The sequence below is a fragment of the Chenopodium quinoa genome, unplaced genomic scaffold (assembly GCF_001683475.1).
Source record: "Chenopodium quinoa cultivar QQ74 unplaced genomic scaffold, ASM168347v1, whole genome shotgun sequence".
NCBI classification, from domain to species: domain Eukaryota; kingdom Viridiplantae; phylum Streptophyta; class Magnoliopsida; order Caryophyllales; family Amaranthaceae; genus Chenopodium; species Chenopodium quinoa.
In genome coordinates, this window is record NW_018743792.1 from 354,753 (window position 1) to 370,862 (window position 16,110).

Consider the following 16,110-nt stretch of genomic DNA (forward strand, 5'->3'; position numbering starts at 1 on the left):
TTTGTCCGGGTCTTGACTAACCTTCAAGACTTAGGACGCTCGGGTCGGGTCGAGGGTACAATCCGTCGGAGATCTCGTCTTTTCGGGATTTTGAAGTAAGAGCTCTTTGGGAGCGAAGCACGCGTCAAAGGTATAATTCTTGTCCCTAATCTTGTTTGATTAAGTTTATTATGCTTGTTTAATTGCTTTAATTAAGGAGCGGGTCTTGGTGGGTTTCCTTCCGCGTAGTGTCGGGTCACTACGAAACCCTACAACTTGTTCATCTCCAAATCCGACCGCCTCCGTGTTTGTGTAGGACACTATGGCTCGGACGATGTGGATGGCACCAGATCCGAAATATAGGGAAGAAGGCACAGATGGTGTGCCGCCTGAGGAGGAGACGGCTGAGGTGGTGGCACCGGCTGAAGAGGAGGGAGGATATCCTCCGGGTGCACCTAGCACTCCTAGTGATGGGATCCTTGAATCAGAAGAGGGAAACGGTGAAGAAGTCGTCCTTATATCTGGTTCTGAGGATGATGATGAAACAGTCTCTAAGAGAGATGGGGGAGAGACCGCCTCTAGGTCTAGCTTTGGGGAGAGTAGTGGTGGCTCACTATCGCCAGTTGAGGATAATGAGGCAAAAGAGAGAAAAAAGTGGAACAACGAGGGGGATCCGTTCCGGATCCATGTGTCTGCCAGAGACAGGGCGAACATGGAAAAAGGCCTTGCAGACTTCAAATTAAAACGTCCTCTTGGCGAGGGCTATGACATCCGGGTGGCGCCTGCAATGGGTACCATTATCTAGAAGGATGACCAGCCGAACGCCAACAATTACTTCATCTGCTATGAGGCGCCCTTACTAGCCGGTCTCTGCTTCCCCCTCCACGATACAATAAAGGTTATCCTATGAGGATATGGCCTGGGTGTGTGACAGTTAACCTAAAATTCTTGGGTTAACATTTTGGGCTACATTGCCACCTGTGAGATGTAAGGCTTCCATCCCGGCTGGGAGGCTTTCGCCCATATGCACTATCTTAGCCGTAGCCCAGGCGACTGGCGGGCGTAGTACACTTTGACCACCTACCCCAATTATTTGATGACCTTAGACAAACCGTCTAAGTGGACTGACTGGAAGAACAGGTTTTACCTAGTTTTTCCCCCAAACGGCGAGATAACTTTGAGTATCACTGTTACAATAAAAAGCCGGATCTATTGGATCAGAAGTGTGCTTTCCCAAAGGTTCAGGATGAGGATTATGAAAAAATAATAGAGCCGGGGTTCTTTGAGCTTACAACCACCGCCCTCTCAACGGGAAAGTTAATAAGTGTACCCAAGAACTAAGTACCCACACATGAGTGGCTGAGAGATGAGGCGTTCTTGTCCGCCTGCGGTCTGAGCACCATGTTTGATAGACGTACATAGAGCATGCATCCGACAATCTTTATGCCGTCTTTATTGTTTCTAACTTGTGAACTCATTTGCTTGATGATCTGAGAGACGGCTCTTTTTGTAGAAACCGGTAGAAGCATGCTTTCTCAAGATAAGACGTCTGCCCGCTCTGCGGCTCAAATCCGCAAGGATAATGCAAACAAGAAGAAATCCCAACTAGCGGCTAAGGGCCAGGTATAAACCGCCTGCCCTAGCTTCTCTTCAATTTCAAGTTTATATATACAAACGGCTATAATCCGACTGTATGCTTAATGTCTGATTTGTTTTTCAGGATGGAGACAAGGGGGCTCCTAGATCCTTTACCAAGCTGATCAAACGGAAGCCGAATGATGGGTCACCAGCTCGGCCAAGTCTAGGAAAGTATCTTCTGCTCAGACGGCTCCTAAGTTTCCTCTTCGGAAGGGTAGTCTGACCATCGGCGGGAAGAGTATCAGGAACGCTGGTCTGGGGACAGACCTCTCAAACAAGCCAGGTGCCCTTGAGGTGCCGAAGAGTGGCGAGCCACCCAAAGGTGCAAGCGGTTCTGCAGCGGCTGTAAGCGATCTAAGCCTTCAACCTCATCCCCAAGGTACGGATGACCCCTTTGACTCCCCCTTTGAGCTTGGTTGGCCCATGCGGGTTAAGTCACGTTCTCAGCTACAGTCGGAGGGTTCCTCAAGCAGCCAGCAGTCTGTTGGTGGCGCCTATGTAGCTTTCTCACCAAATCTACCTTCTGTTGTAGATCAATCTCCCGGTGGCCTGATGTGCAACAGTTCTCCAAGACCATGCTGAGGTCTATACCCAAGGAGGCTATCCCTGGGATTTAGGCGTTCAATGTCGACTGCATCCTCTCCCTACTGTCTGAGGTATAATAACTCTATTCACATTCTTTTCGGTATAATGCCGGTTGATTTTCAAACATACCGTTCGCATGTATACAGGTTGATGGGCTGAAGAAGCAGTATGCTCGAAAGCAGGAAGAGGTAAGGCGGGCCAATAAACGAACGAATGAGTCCGCTGACGTTACTCAGTATCATAATAATATAAATGAACTTGAGACTAAAGCTGAGCTAATGACGCAGGCGGAATCTATCAGGCGGCTAACGGCTGCTCTTGCTAAGGCTAACCTGAATGCCACCAATCTTGAGGCGGCGCTCAAGAATGCCCAGGTGGACCTCAAAACTCTAGATAGCGCCGACAAGGAGAACACCACTCTCCGAGCAGACTTCAACCGTCTGAAGGGTGAGATTGCTGCTTCCTAAGGCAACTTCAGAGCAACTCTGGAGGCTAAGTAAAGCCGCCTCATTGAGGAGAATGAACAAGACTGCGTGGATCGGATGAGGATGGCATGGGACCTTGTGCATCAGGATGCTGATTATGGCGTCTGGGCCTTGGCCTACCAGTACGCAGATCTTGTTCTTTCTGCAAGGGCTGAGGGGAAACCGAAGCCGAAACCGTTTGAGGAGTGGGCAAACAAGGAGGCCTCAGACAGTGAAGAGCCAGCTCAAGCTGCAGGTGGGAGAGAGGAGCAAGAACAACAGGATAACGATGCACAAGTGAACTCTGCTCTACCTCCACCTGGGAAGGATGCGCCGGTGGCATCGCTTTAGCAAAATTAGATTCCCTTATTTCTATTCCGTCTTTAGCCGTTTGCATTTCCGGCCTACGTGCCGAGTATCCGTTGTATTTTTAACACTTCCAATTTCCCGGACGTAGATCCGGTTCAACAACCACTCTTCTGGCCTTTTGGTTAGGCTTTATTTATGAAATGACAGACTGAGTCGGTTTTGTTAAATTTTTCGATTCTTGCAATTTTTTATTTTTCTATATATATATATAATCTTGCCCAACTTGTTAATTGCATATGGCTGTGTGGTCGGGTTCAAAATAGATTGATTGACTGAGGAACTTTTGATACTTTAAGGAGTATGAGAGGTTCCTTGGCCAATCAATCACTACCATGATTGCCCCAAGTCAAGCACACAGCGATCCAAGATTCAGGCGGCACAATCTTAAACACCCAGACATTCACCGTTTGGGTCATCTGTAAGATTGGACTTGATTTTCCACGAATATACTCCAGCGTCATTTTGCTCCATTAGGGGATTTCTCAAGTTACAAAATTATAGTTTTTAATCTAATTTGGAATAACGACGGATACCAATTGATGTCAAATAGGACATGTGGTTTTCTTACGCCGTCTAGGTTCCATTTTAGATTATTCAGGTCAAACGACTGTGAACTAGCCACCCAAATGGGAGATGCTCTCTACGACGAAATCGCCCGGATGGGCGTCGCCGGATATCTTACTCATGTTGGAGCAGACTGTTAATTTAGACTTTGCCGTCTGCACATTGCACAGGCGGTGTTCCCATTGGGAGATATCAAATAAAGCATATATAATAAAAAATGAAAACAAAAGCGATTTTTCATTGATTGGCTTTTTATTTACAAAAATTTACAAGTCTCAGAAGTAGTACATCTTTTGATTGTATACATTTTAAGTTCTGGCTAGCTTCCTGCCGTCTGGTGTTTCCAAGAGGTAGGTGCCACCTCTTACTTCTTCATAGATTCGGTAAGGGCCTTCCCAATTGGGTGTTAGCTTGCCTTGCTCATTGGCCCTACCGATTGCCTCCATTTTCCGTAACACAAAGTCCCCCACTTTCAAGGGCCATTTGTGCACACTTTTGTTGTAGGCTCTTGTCATTCTCATACGGTATAACTCATGACGCAAGGCGGCATTGCCCCGACGTTTAGGAATTGAGTCCAATGCAAGCCGCATGGCCTCCTAGTTTGCCTCTTCATTATACAACATGATTCGAAGAGTTGGCTTATAAAGCTCAATGGGTAAGACAGCTTCAGCATTGTATACCATAAGAAATGGGGTTTCGCCGGTTGCCCCTTTTGATGTTGTTTTGATGGCCCATAGGACATGAATTAACTCTTCTGCCCATAAACCGCCAGCCCTTTTAATTTTCTTTTTTATGTCGTCTGAGATAAGCTTGTTGAAGGCTTCAACCTGCCGTTTGCTTGGGAACGACCGACTAATGCAAAACAATGGGAGATCCCTTGGTCTCCCAGCCAATTTTTAAGGGTAGGCATCTCAAGCTGAAGGCCATTGTTAAAAACCATGGACATAGGTACCCTAAAACGGGCGATGCTGTTCTTCTAGATGAAGGAGATGACATCCTTTGTCTTGATGCCTTTTACCGGCTCTGCCTCTACCCACTTGGTGAAATGGTCCACGGCAACTAGAATATACCTTCGTGCGCCTAGCGCACACGTATACGGACCAAGAATATCCATGCCCCATTTGGCAAATGGTATTGGGCTATGAATGGCCGTCAGATCTGTGGCCGGACGGTGTATGAGTTTTCCGAATCTTTGACACTTATCACACTTCTTCACCATTTCCATGGCGTCTACCTCAAGAGTTGGCCATAAGTAGCCTTGTCGCCTAACCTTTTCTGCTAGAGCTCTATCGCCTATGTGTGAGGCACAGAAGCCCGAATGTAGATCTTTCAGAATTTCCTGCCCCTTCTCTAGGGTGATGCATTTCAAAAGAGGCTGAAGAAAGCCCTTCTTGAAAAGTTCTCCTTTACGGATCTCAAAGTTGGCCGCACACTTTTTCATTGCAACCATTTTTGGATATGTGTCCGGCAGTGTGCCGTCTAGCAGATATGCCCGGATGCCGTCCATCTAGGTCGAACTCCGGTCAAGAAATCCAATGGGATCTTCCTCAATAATTCATTTTTCCATCACCTCTCAAAAGACTGACCGAGGCGTATCACAGGAGGCAGATGATGCCAACTTAGAAAGAGCATCTACCTGATTGTTTTCTGACATGGGTACTTGACTTAAATGGAATTCATGGAGTGTCCCAGCTTTTGTCCTGACCGCCTTTCAAGTACTTGATCATAGCCGGATGGGTGCCCTCATAGTCACCATGGTATTGGCTAACAACCAATTGAGAATCAGAGCAGGCGTCAATTTTTCTTGTCCCTGTCGCCTTGCACATGCGTATACCGGCTAGCAGGGCTTCATACTCAGCCTCATTGTTTAAGGCTTGAAACTTGAACTGTAGTGCATATTCATATTTGTCCCCCTCAGAAGACTGACATATTATCCCTACACCACAATCGTTCATAGTAGAGCTCCCGTCTACATACACCTTCCAAACCTGATCAAGATTTTCCGGTTCAACCGGCCTTGTCATTTCAACAATGAAGTCGGCGAACGCCTGACCCTTCACTGCCTTCCTCGGTTTAAAAGTGATTTCAAGACTTTGCATTTCAATAGCCCATTTGAGCATTCGGCCGGATGACTCTAAGGTTATCATTGGCAGCTTGAGGGGTTGGTCTGTATAAACTATCATCGGATGTGCCAAGAAGTAAGGTTTCAACTTCTTGACTGCCATGAACAAGGCGAGACTAAAATTTTCAATCATAGAGTGCCGGAGCTCTGCATTTCGAAGCATATGGCTAATGAAATAGATCGGGAGCTGATTGTCGTCTCTCTCAGCAAGGAGAACAACATTGAGAGAATAAATTAAGACGGCTAAGTACATGTAAAGCGTCTCCTTGGGCAAAGGGCTGACAAGACTTAGAAAGGAATGCAAATGCTCTTTCAATTTTTGGAAGGCTGCCTCAGCATCATCCCCCCATTCAAACATAGTCTTCTTCCTGATTACTTGGAAGAAATAGAGGCACTTGTCGCCTGACCGGCTGAGTAATCTCCCCAATGCCGCCAGACAACCGGTTAAGTTCTGAACTTCTTTGACAGTGTAGGGTGATTTCATATCAATAATCGCCTGTATCTTTTCTAGGTTGGCCCCTATCCCCCTTTAATCAATCAAAAACCCGAGAAACTTCCTAGACTCAACACCAAAGACACACTTCTTGGGATTGAGCATGACCTTGTGCCGCCTGAGTATGGTGAAGGTTTCTCGGAGGTCAGCAAGGTGATCCGTTTGTATCTTGGATTTAACTATCATGTCATCAATGTACGTCTTTACATTCCTTCCAATCTGATTAATGAAGACCGAATTAATCATACGATGGAAAGTAGCAGGCGCATTCTTCAAGCCAAACGGCATCACAGTATAGCAGAATAACCCCTAATCAGTGACGAATTCCGTCTTCTCTTGATCTTTTTTCCACAGGGGTATCTGATGAAAGCCGGAATAGGCATCCATAAAACTCATCAAAGCATGTCCGGCTATTGAAACGACCAGACTGTCATTCTTTGGAAGCGGATAACTGTCCTTCGGACTTGCCTTGTTCAAATAAGTGTAATCAACACACATGCGCCAGTTACCATTCAGCTTCTTTACAAGCACAACATTCGCAACCCAATCTGAGAACTAACATTGCCGAATGAACCCGGCGTCTAACAGCTTCTTGACCTCGACAGCTGCCGCCTGAGATCTCTCCTCGCCGTGATTTCTTTTCTTTTGCCTAACAGGCTTCTTTTTTTTATCTACGGCAAGTTTGTGGACAGCGAGATCCGGGCTGATGCCTGGCATCTCTTCCACTTCAAAGGCAAAAATGTCCTTGAACTCTGTCAACATATGGTGTAATCCTGCACCCAGTTTTGCAAAAGCAACCGTCCCAACCTTTACAATACGCTCTGGTCGTGTGTCATCCAGAACGATGTCCATATGTTCTCTAGCCGGTTGGGGTCAGAGGTCATCTTATTGTTCCCTAGTCAGTGATTGCTATTGCTTCTCTTTTTTTACAGCCTTTCTTTACTTTCCGGCTGCTAGTGGGGTAGGCTCTTACTCCTTGACATCGTCAAGATCTATTGGCTCCTCACCCTGACCGGTTGCTGCCACCGTGGGCTTAACATCTGAGAGGTAGCACTCTCGGGCCATCTTCGGTCCTCGTTCAGGGAGCCAACAGAACCGTCATCTTTCTCGGTCCTCGTTCAAGATGGGATGATGACGGCCTTAGATTCTTTCAGAGTCGGACGACCCAAAATAATATTATAGGCGATCAGCTCTTCCACGACCAAAAACCGAACGACCATGTGGCGCCCCTCTCCCTTCTCTCCCAGCCGGATGGGTAACTCAATTCGTCCGACTGGTTGCACAACTCTACCCCCAAAACCAACCAAGCTGTGAGTGACCTTATGCATGCTATCGGGCCTGTACTTCAGCTTAAATAGGCACTTATAGCTGATGATGTTAGACGAGCTACCAGTATCAATGAGGATCCGGCCAACCTTGTGATTAGCCACCTTGCATTCAAAGACAATGGGGTCATCATGCGGCCGGCGGACTTTGCCCCAGTCCTTTTTAGTGATGACGACCTCAGAGAATGTATCGGTAGACACCTGGCCCTCATCGACGGAGCTGACATCTAGCTGTCTGACATAGTCTTTGGTGCCCCTGATGGTCGGCCCCCCTCCAGCAAACCCGCCTGCTATGGTGTAGATCGGCTCCTTGTCAGTGTCCGAACTACTAGTAGCCTTTGCTTGCTTTTTTTTACGGCTGTTTGGGGTCCGTCTTCATGGTCATCTTATACTTGAGGATGTAAGGATTCAAAACCCCCTTATTAGCAAAATTATCTAACATCCACTTGAGGCTATAGCAATCGTTGGTGTCATGGCCAATATCCTCATGGAAGTGGCAGTACTTGTCTTTATTCCGGTTTTTGGCCGGACCTTTCATTGCCGCGGGCTTCTCAATAGTCACCCGGTCTTTTATCTCCATGAGGATGGAGTAGCAGTCTTTGTTAAATTCATACTTTGGGACGTATGGTTTAAACTCTTTCTTTTTCTTCTGGGACGTCTGATCAAAGTTGTCAACTGCCCAGATTTCTTTTCTCTTCTTACTCTCTTCAGCTTTCTAAGCCGGCTGTTTTTGCCGACTCCCTTTTTGTTTTTCGGACTTCTTTGAGTTCGACTGCCTGCTGGTGGAGCAAAGCTCGGTCGCCTGTATATAGGCTTCCACCTCCATCAACGCTTCTTGAAGAATGGAGATTCTCTTCCGGACGAGGTCGAACTTGAAGGTCGACCCGTCTTTCAAACCCTTGAAGAAGTCTGTGTAAGCAACATCGCAGACAGTCCTTGGATCTAGATTCTCACTAGATTGAACTGCCTGACATATGAGCGGAGCCCCTCCCTGTCTCCCTGTTGTACCACGCCCAAGTCAAGGCTTGTCTTTTTAGCGGGTATGTTCATGGAGAAGTTTAAGGCAAACAAGAACGCAAGAGTCTTAAAGTTGTTGATGCACCCAGCCGGTAAATTTCCAGACCACTGCTAGGCAATGCCCTTCAGCATGGCTGGGAAGCACCCGCACCATGCGGCGTCATCCAACCCCTGCAAGTACATGAGGTGGGTGTATGTCAACAGGTGGTCTTCTGGGTTGGTGGTACCATCATAAGTACCCACCATGACATTCTTAACCTTGGCTGGCTTTGCCGCCTCGGTTATTTCCTTGGAGAACGCAGAAGATTGTTCCCCAAGTTTTAGCTGTCGGAGCTGCCAGTCCAGTGGCAGGACGTTATATGCCGCCTGACCCCCGAAGAGGGCAGGCTGCATGCAAGGCTGGGCATACAGCCTGTATGGCTGCCGGGGCACATACGGGGCCGAGCCAATCATCTGAGGACCTGTATGGACGGACGGGCCGCCTGACAGGCTCTCTTGTACAGATTAAGAATATCTCATCGAGGTGTTCTTGAAGCTGTCTGGGAAACTCGACATTGAAGCCGACTCAAACAGTTGCTGATTTTTCTTTTTCTCGATGTAAAGGCGAGCATTAGAAAATTTCTTCTTGGTGCCATCCGGCTGAACATGCCGAATGACCTTCCTCTTCTCTTTCTCGGGGAAACGGAACTTAGATAGATCATTCAAGGGCCGAGTCCCCTCCTTTGTTTTAAGATGCGGAGTGGGCTCTCGGTCCTTGACAGACTTGCTCTTCTCAGAATGAGAAGACTTCTTGGCCGACTAACCCTTGGTGGGACCATCCGTCCTCTAGAGATCAGGTCCTTCATCTCTCCCTTGAAACTTGTCATGAATTTCATGAACTCGTCTCGGGTGATGTGGGCAGATTGTCTTACCGCCTGGCCCGATGACTTACTCGAACCTGCCTGAGCATCGCCCCGTTCCTTGTTGTCTTTGGAACGGATACGCCTTGTAATGAGGGATCCATCTACGGTCGTATATGTTTTGACCTCTGGTTCGGTATCATGGTCTTAATAGACCTCATCCGTAGGCTGCTTACTCTCAGGAGGCGGTACAATGTCTTGAGAAACAATCTTAGAAGTACTCTCCCCATAGACGGCACCAAATGTTTCGGGGTTTTTTGTGTCCCTCGGGAGAGTTACATCACGAAGACTAGATTCCGAGCACTTGTACTGCAAAACAACGGAGACTCCGGTTGGGTGGAGTTTCGCCTCTGACGATCTAATTAGAACATGTACGGAGAAAGTGAAAAGGTGCGAAAAATAAAGTGAGATCTTCTCGGATTCCGAGATAAGGTGTTTTCTCTTATGTGAGAGAATTGATTGTGTTGTAATAATTGAATGTGTCCCCAAAGGGGGGTAAATCTCCCTATTTATAGGGTCATTGGTAAATGTGCCCCCATCAGGTTCATTCTGACCTAGATTTGGGGGGCTGCCACTACTAGAAATAGGCCGTTTTCCGACGAAATCGTTCCGAGGACTTAAATTCCGTCGGAGAATTCGAAAATTCCGACGGAATTTTGGTCTGTTAGAAATATCCGTCGGAAAAGATAAGTTGCGAAGGAAAATCCCTTGGAAATATTCCGACGGATTTTTCCCTCGGAATTTACTACTTCCGACGGAATATTCCCTCGGAGAATGTCTTCCGACAAAAATTTCCGTCAGAAGCTGTAAATTACGAGGGAATATAAATCCCTCGAAACATATTAATTTCCCTACGGTTTTTAATTCCTTCGGAAAATTCCGACGGATTTTAAATTCGTTGGAAAATTCCGACGGAATTTTATATTTATAAAAAAAAAAAAAAAAAAAAAAAAAAACAAAAACCTATATCCTAAAAATACAGAACCCCCCCTATTCTCTGTCCTATTTCTCTTCCTCTCCTATTCTCTCCCCCCACCCCTCTTCTTCTTCTCTCTCCTCTCTTCTTTTTGTTTCTTTCCCTCTCCTCTTCTCCGCCTTTTTTTTCTTCTTCTTTCCCTTTCTCGGCCTTATCACTCTTCATCCCTCCTCCTTCTCTTCTCAAACTTCTTCTCTTCTCATCCCTCCTTTTTCCCCCTCTCTTTCTTCTCGATCTCCTTATCACTCCTCTTTGCAACAACACCACCACTGCAACAACCACCGACAACACCAACCGCACAAGAACACCACCACCGCAACAACCACCGACAACACCAAGGCCACGCAAGAACACCACCACCGCAACAACCTCCGACATCACCAACACCGAAAACATATCTACATTTAATTTTGGTTAGAATTAGATCTAGGTTTATTTTGTTCAAATTTTCAATGTATAACTTTCTATTTTGAAATAATTGTATATTTAAGTTAAAATATTTGAGATAATTATATAGTATAGTTTGTTTTTGTTAAATTTCGAATTTTGTGTTCATATTAGATCTGTTTATTTAATTTTGAATTTCTGGTTTTGATTTTTTTTTTTGTCACGGGTTAGGGGTTTTTTTTGGTGGGTGGTGAGGTGGGTTCGGGTTGGTGGGTTTCGGTGGGTGGATTCGGGTCTGGTAGGTGAATATGGTTAGTTAGGGTTAAGGTGGTGGATTTGGTGGGGTAAAGTGGGTTAATGGCGGTGGTGGGTTAAGGGTGTGGTTAGGCGTGGTGGTAGGTTTGGATTGGGTGGGTTTGGGTTGGGTGGGGAATCTGGTGGTGGGTTAGGGTTCAGTGGTGGTCGTGGTGGGTTAGGGGGTGGCTAACGGGGTTACGGTAGAGGGGTGGGTTGGGGTTACGGTGGTACATTCTCGTGGATGTGGGTGGTGGGTTAGGGGGTGGCGGTGGGGTGGGTTGGGTGGTGAGCAGGGGTGTGGGGAGTGGTGGATCTGGGTGGGGTAAGGGTTAGGGGTGGGGCAGGTTTTTTTTTTATTGACTTTTCCGACGGAAATTTCAGTCGGAATACACCTCTTCCGACGGAAATTTCCGTCGGAAACCTCTTCAACTTCGTTTCGTAAGAAGACCATTTTCCGATGGAATTTCCGATGTTTCCAACGGATTTTTTCTGTCGGGATCAAGCTGTTTTCTTGTAGTGTGCGCCGTTTTGCGGCTTTTCTTAGGAATTGGGCTCTGAAGGCCGTCTTTTTCCCCACTGATTGGGAGTGCCACGTGTCAACTAAGGATTGGTTCATTTTGAACCTCTCCTAAGGTGACACATGTCACCCTCTGATTGGGCCACTGGCCTGGGTATTTTTACCCAAAACAATATGGGCCAAGGTTGTGAATGTGAGGAGATGACTTCTTGTGGAGATTGCGTGTTTGAGGATATTGAGAGTCATGAGCTTATACCAAGTGAGATACCCATGGTTGATTCTTGTGCCTCAAATGCAAACGATGATCTTATTCTTTCTCCCATTGAGCTACATTGCCCTTCTCCCCCATTTTCACCCACCTTGAGATCAACCCTACCCTATGGTGTGAGTGAGGCATCTTCTATGGTGGTTGAGGATATTTGAGAGGATGGTGAGAAATTTGAGGAAGAGAATACCTTGGACCAAGGGTCTTTGGTTGAGAGTGGTTGTGAGTTGAAGCAAAGAAATGTGAGAGAGACTATTTGTGAGGCCATTTGCCCTATTCCTCCTTCTCATAACCTAAAAATATTCTTATGTGGAGAGTTTGCTTTCATCTTTCTCTTTTTCCCCTTTTTCTTCTTATTTTCTTGTTTTTGATTTTATTCTTCCCCCATCTTGGCAATTCTCTCCTCACCTTCTTGTTCGTGCACTAACCTTGTTGCATGCCCCCCTCCCCTCATTTGCATACTTATTTTCCTATGAAATGTGTAGTATTGCATTTGACAAACTCTTGATATAATTGCAATTACCTAGATTGGTCATGCTTGGACATTAAGCAAGCCTGATAAGTAGGTGAGGGTTAGGTCGTTGACTAACCTCCTAATATCAAACAATATTTATAAATTCCTAACTAACCACTAAGAAAGCATAGAGGCAAGTTCGGAGTCGAACCACAAGGACTAAGTGTATCAATTTGAGCTAATTAAACTAGTAGGAAGGTTGTGAGATAGAGAGAAAAACAACTAAAACAATACTTAAAGCAATCAACAAAAACTAGGGAAAGTGGAATCCAATTACATTAATGAATTCAATAACAAATTGCAATTAAAAGATCATGATCTCAACTAGGAACAATCAACACATTCAACTCACTCCCGCGCAATTAAGCATGTTAATTATCCTACTGATAATTCACTCCCGCGCAACTAGCCTAGAAAAGGTATGGAAGAATCTAGACTCTCAATCAACTCACTTCCGCACAATTGATTGAAAGCACAATTAAAAACCTAGAATTAATTAGCTAAAAAGATTCTAATCAATGTAAACATCATCCACACACAATAATCAAGAATCAATTGCATACTAATCACAATCAATCATTCAATTCATTAACATAACCTTCATCCATATCCCTAGAACAAAATCTAAGCAATCAAAATGAAGAAAAACAAGAATTAGAGCAAGAATCAAACAAATATTCTAATTATCTACTCTACAAAGAATTAAGTAAAAACAAGAATAAAAGAATGCAATAAAGGTGAGAGAGAGTTAGAAATTCTCGTTGAATAGATGAGAAGAGAATCCACAAAATTGCTTCTTCAAGCTCTCAAATCTCCACGAAATCCCAAGCTTTCTCTTTCTAAAACTACTCCTAAACTAGACAGAGAAACTCCTAATTTAACCCTAAACCTCCTTAGAGGAAAGAGAAAATGTAAAAATCTGCTAAAAGAAGTCTAAAGTAGTCCCCGCTTCCAATATAGGTTCGTACACTATTTATATTACAAGAAGAAAAAAGGAGAAAAATGGGAGATTAAACGCAAAGAAAACCCAGAAGACCGCGCCCGCGCTCGACAAGGATGTGCCCGTGGTGGCTGGGGACCGCGCCTGCGGTGAGGCATCTCCGGGGCATCTACAGGAACAAAGTGAAATCTGGAAAAACTAAGCACCGTGCCCGCAGGAACCAAAGCCGCGCCCGCGGTGGGCAGTGGAAGGATGTCGCGCCACGATAACCCTGCCGCGCCACGGCGCCTGCTACCGCTTGTGCTTGCTTCTTAGCTTCTCTTTGCTTCAAGGCTTCTTCTCTTTGCTTTAAGGCTTCTTCTAATGAAATTTTCGGCCTTCTCTCGGGTCATCAACATCGAGGAAAGTGTCAAGTACCTAGAAAAATAGACCAAGAGAGAAAAGAGTGAAAGATCACATAGAAAAGCACGCAAATCAAGCTAGAAACCAAGCAAAAAGCGTATTATTTTACAACTAAGGCCTAAAAACATAAACTAAGACAATATTAACTAAAACAAGACTGAAAGGACTGGAAATAACCAAGAAAGACCAAAATAAACCTAAAACTAAGGGAGAAAAACACCCTAAAATGTGTAATAAATGACACTAAAATCAAAGACTTTCTCGAGAAGTAACCCGTGTTTTATTGCTTTCTTTTTTCTTTCTTTCTTTAATTTTTATCTTCTTTTGTTTCTCTATGTATAAGTGCTTGTGTACATACTCTTGTGCAAGGACCTTGGATTGAAATTACTTGAGAAGAAATGCACCAAGGATGCATGTATATGGAAGTTGAAGCACCAAAGACGTGGAATCTCATGGAAACGAGTAAAATTGAGTTCATTAGCGGGTTTTACACCCACCTCACACTCGGTCCATTATTTCCTTATTCCCCTTTCTCTCTTCTACTCCCTTATATGCATGTGGTTTGATTGGTAAATGCCTTGTTGGTTGGTTGTTGTTTCTTTCTTCTCCTCCCTCCCTCCCTTTTGTGGTGTCTTTTATTTAAGCATTGAGGACAATGCTTTAGTCTAGCTTAGGGGGAGTAGCTATCCACTAGCTTGGGGTAATCTCATGTGATTTTCGATTCATGATGTTATGATTGCTTGATTTTTCTTCCTTTTATGGCAAAGCTTATATAGTGAGATTGGTTGTTCTATTTTTGGACGGCCATGAGATGACTTTTGGTATAATTGGCTAGATGGATCATGTTTTCTTCTTGCACATGTGTATTTATGCATTCTTTATTTTGCCCCTTAAAAAAATTGAAAAATGCTTGAAAAATCCAAAAATATTTTAGTTGATGTTTATGTTCCTTGAATAAAAGCTCTTCAATGCTCAAATCTCCTCGAAATGACTCTCAATGACAATGTGTATGGTTTCCTTTTGCCCTTTGCAATTGAGTGATTAGTAGGGGGCCCTCTAGCCCTAGATTTGATTATAAGTTCGGGCAAGTCTAAAGTTGAGTTAAATTTAGATGCTTGAAGTGAACCAAATGAAACTTGAGAACTCTATCCCATGCTTTGGTCTTGATAGAAATGAATACTTTGCTTTCAGAAATAAGTTTGCCTAGACTAAACGAATCAAACCCCTACAGTGCTAATAAGCCTCCTCTAGTGAATGTGTATGATGGCTTTGTATACAAAAGTTCTTAATGTTAATAAGTGGTTCAACCACAAGGCAAAGTCTCTCTCCCCCCCCCCCCCCATAAAAATTAATAATAATAATAAAAAAAAAGGAGTAAAGCTTAATAAGTGGCAATGTCCACTAAATCTTTTGTATGCAAGCATGTAGTAACCTAGTAGCTAAGGGGAGGAAAAATAGAGCTATAGGGGGAAGATGAGTGAATCTAGCTTGTAAGTGGAAGAGGGCAAGTGTAGTCAAAGTATTGAAGAGGCCCTTGTTGTGGTGAGAAATGAGATCACTGTCTAATGAGGTGAACCCAAGAGCATCTATAATTAGCTAATTTTGTCCCCTTGACTTATAATCATGACTAGGTCGTAGTTTGTTGCCTCGAAAATTGCTTGCATGCTTTTAGGGATGGTGAACCATGCAAGAGGGAAGATATTTGAGATTGAGCATTGAAAAGAGTTATGGGTTAACCTCTTAGGAAACCCTCACGAGAGCACACCTGTCTTGTAGGGCGATTTAGGGGTTTAAATGGCTTGCTAAAATTGACCATGATTTCTACGAAAGTGAGTTAGTGTATATTCTTTCTCTTTTTAGTTTAATTTATCTTTCTTGAATAAATCATTCTCCTTATCTTGTGTTTCATTGCATTTTGCTCGAGGACGAGCAAAAGATTAGCTTTGGGGATTTTGATAATTAACTTTTATATCACTTTTCGGGGTGTTTTAGAGTCGTTTTTCGGCTTATTTTACAATAAGTTAGTTCGTTTTGACCTTTATTTCTCTTATTCTCGTCTTTTATCTTTAAATTTGAGTATTTTGGTAATGTTTAGTGATTTTTCATAATTTATTTATGTTTCTTGTTTTCTAATGTTTTATGTCTTGGTTTTAGTTAACAATAATTTTCTCATTATTCTCTTTCTATTTATTTTCATTTAGTTTCAAGTTTGTTTTCTTTATTTAATTTTACTTCATTTGAATTAATTATTTCCTTTTGTTTTATTTTATTTTCATTTCATTTGATTTTTATTTAGTTTCGATTATCCCTCGTGTTTTGTAGTTTTTGTAGGGGTGTTCGGGTCAAAGCTCGTGTTT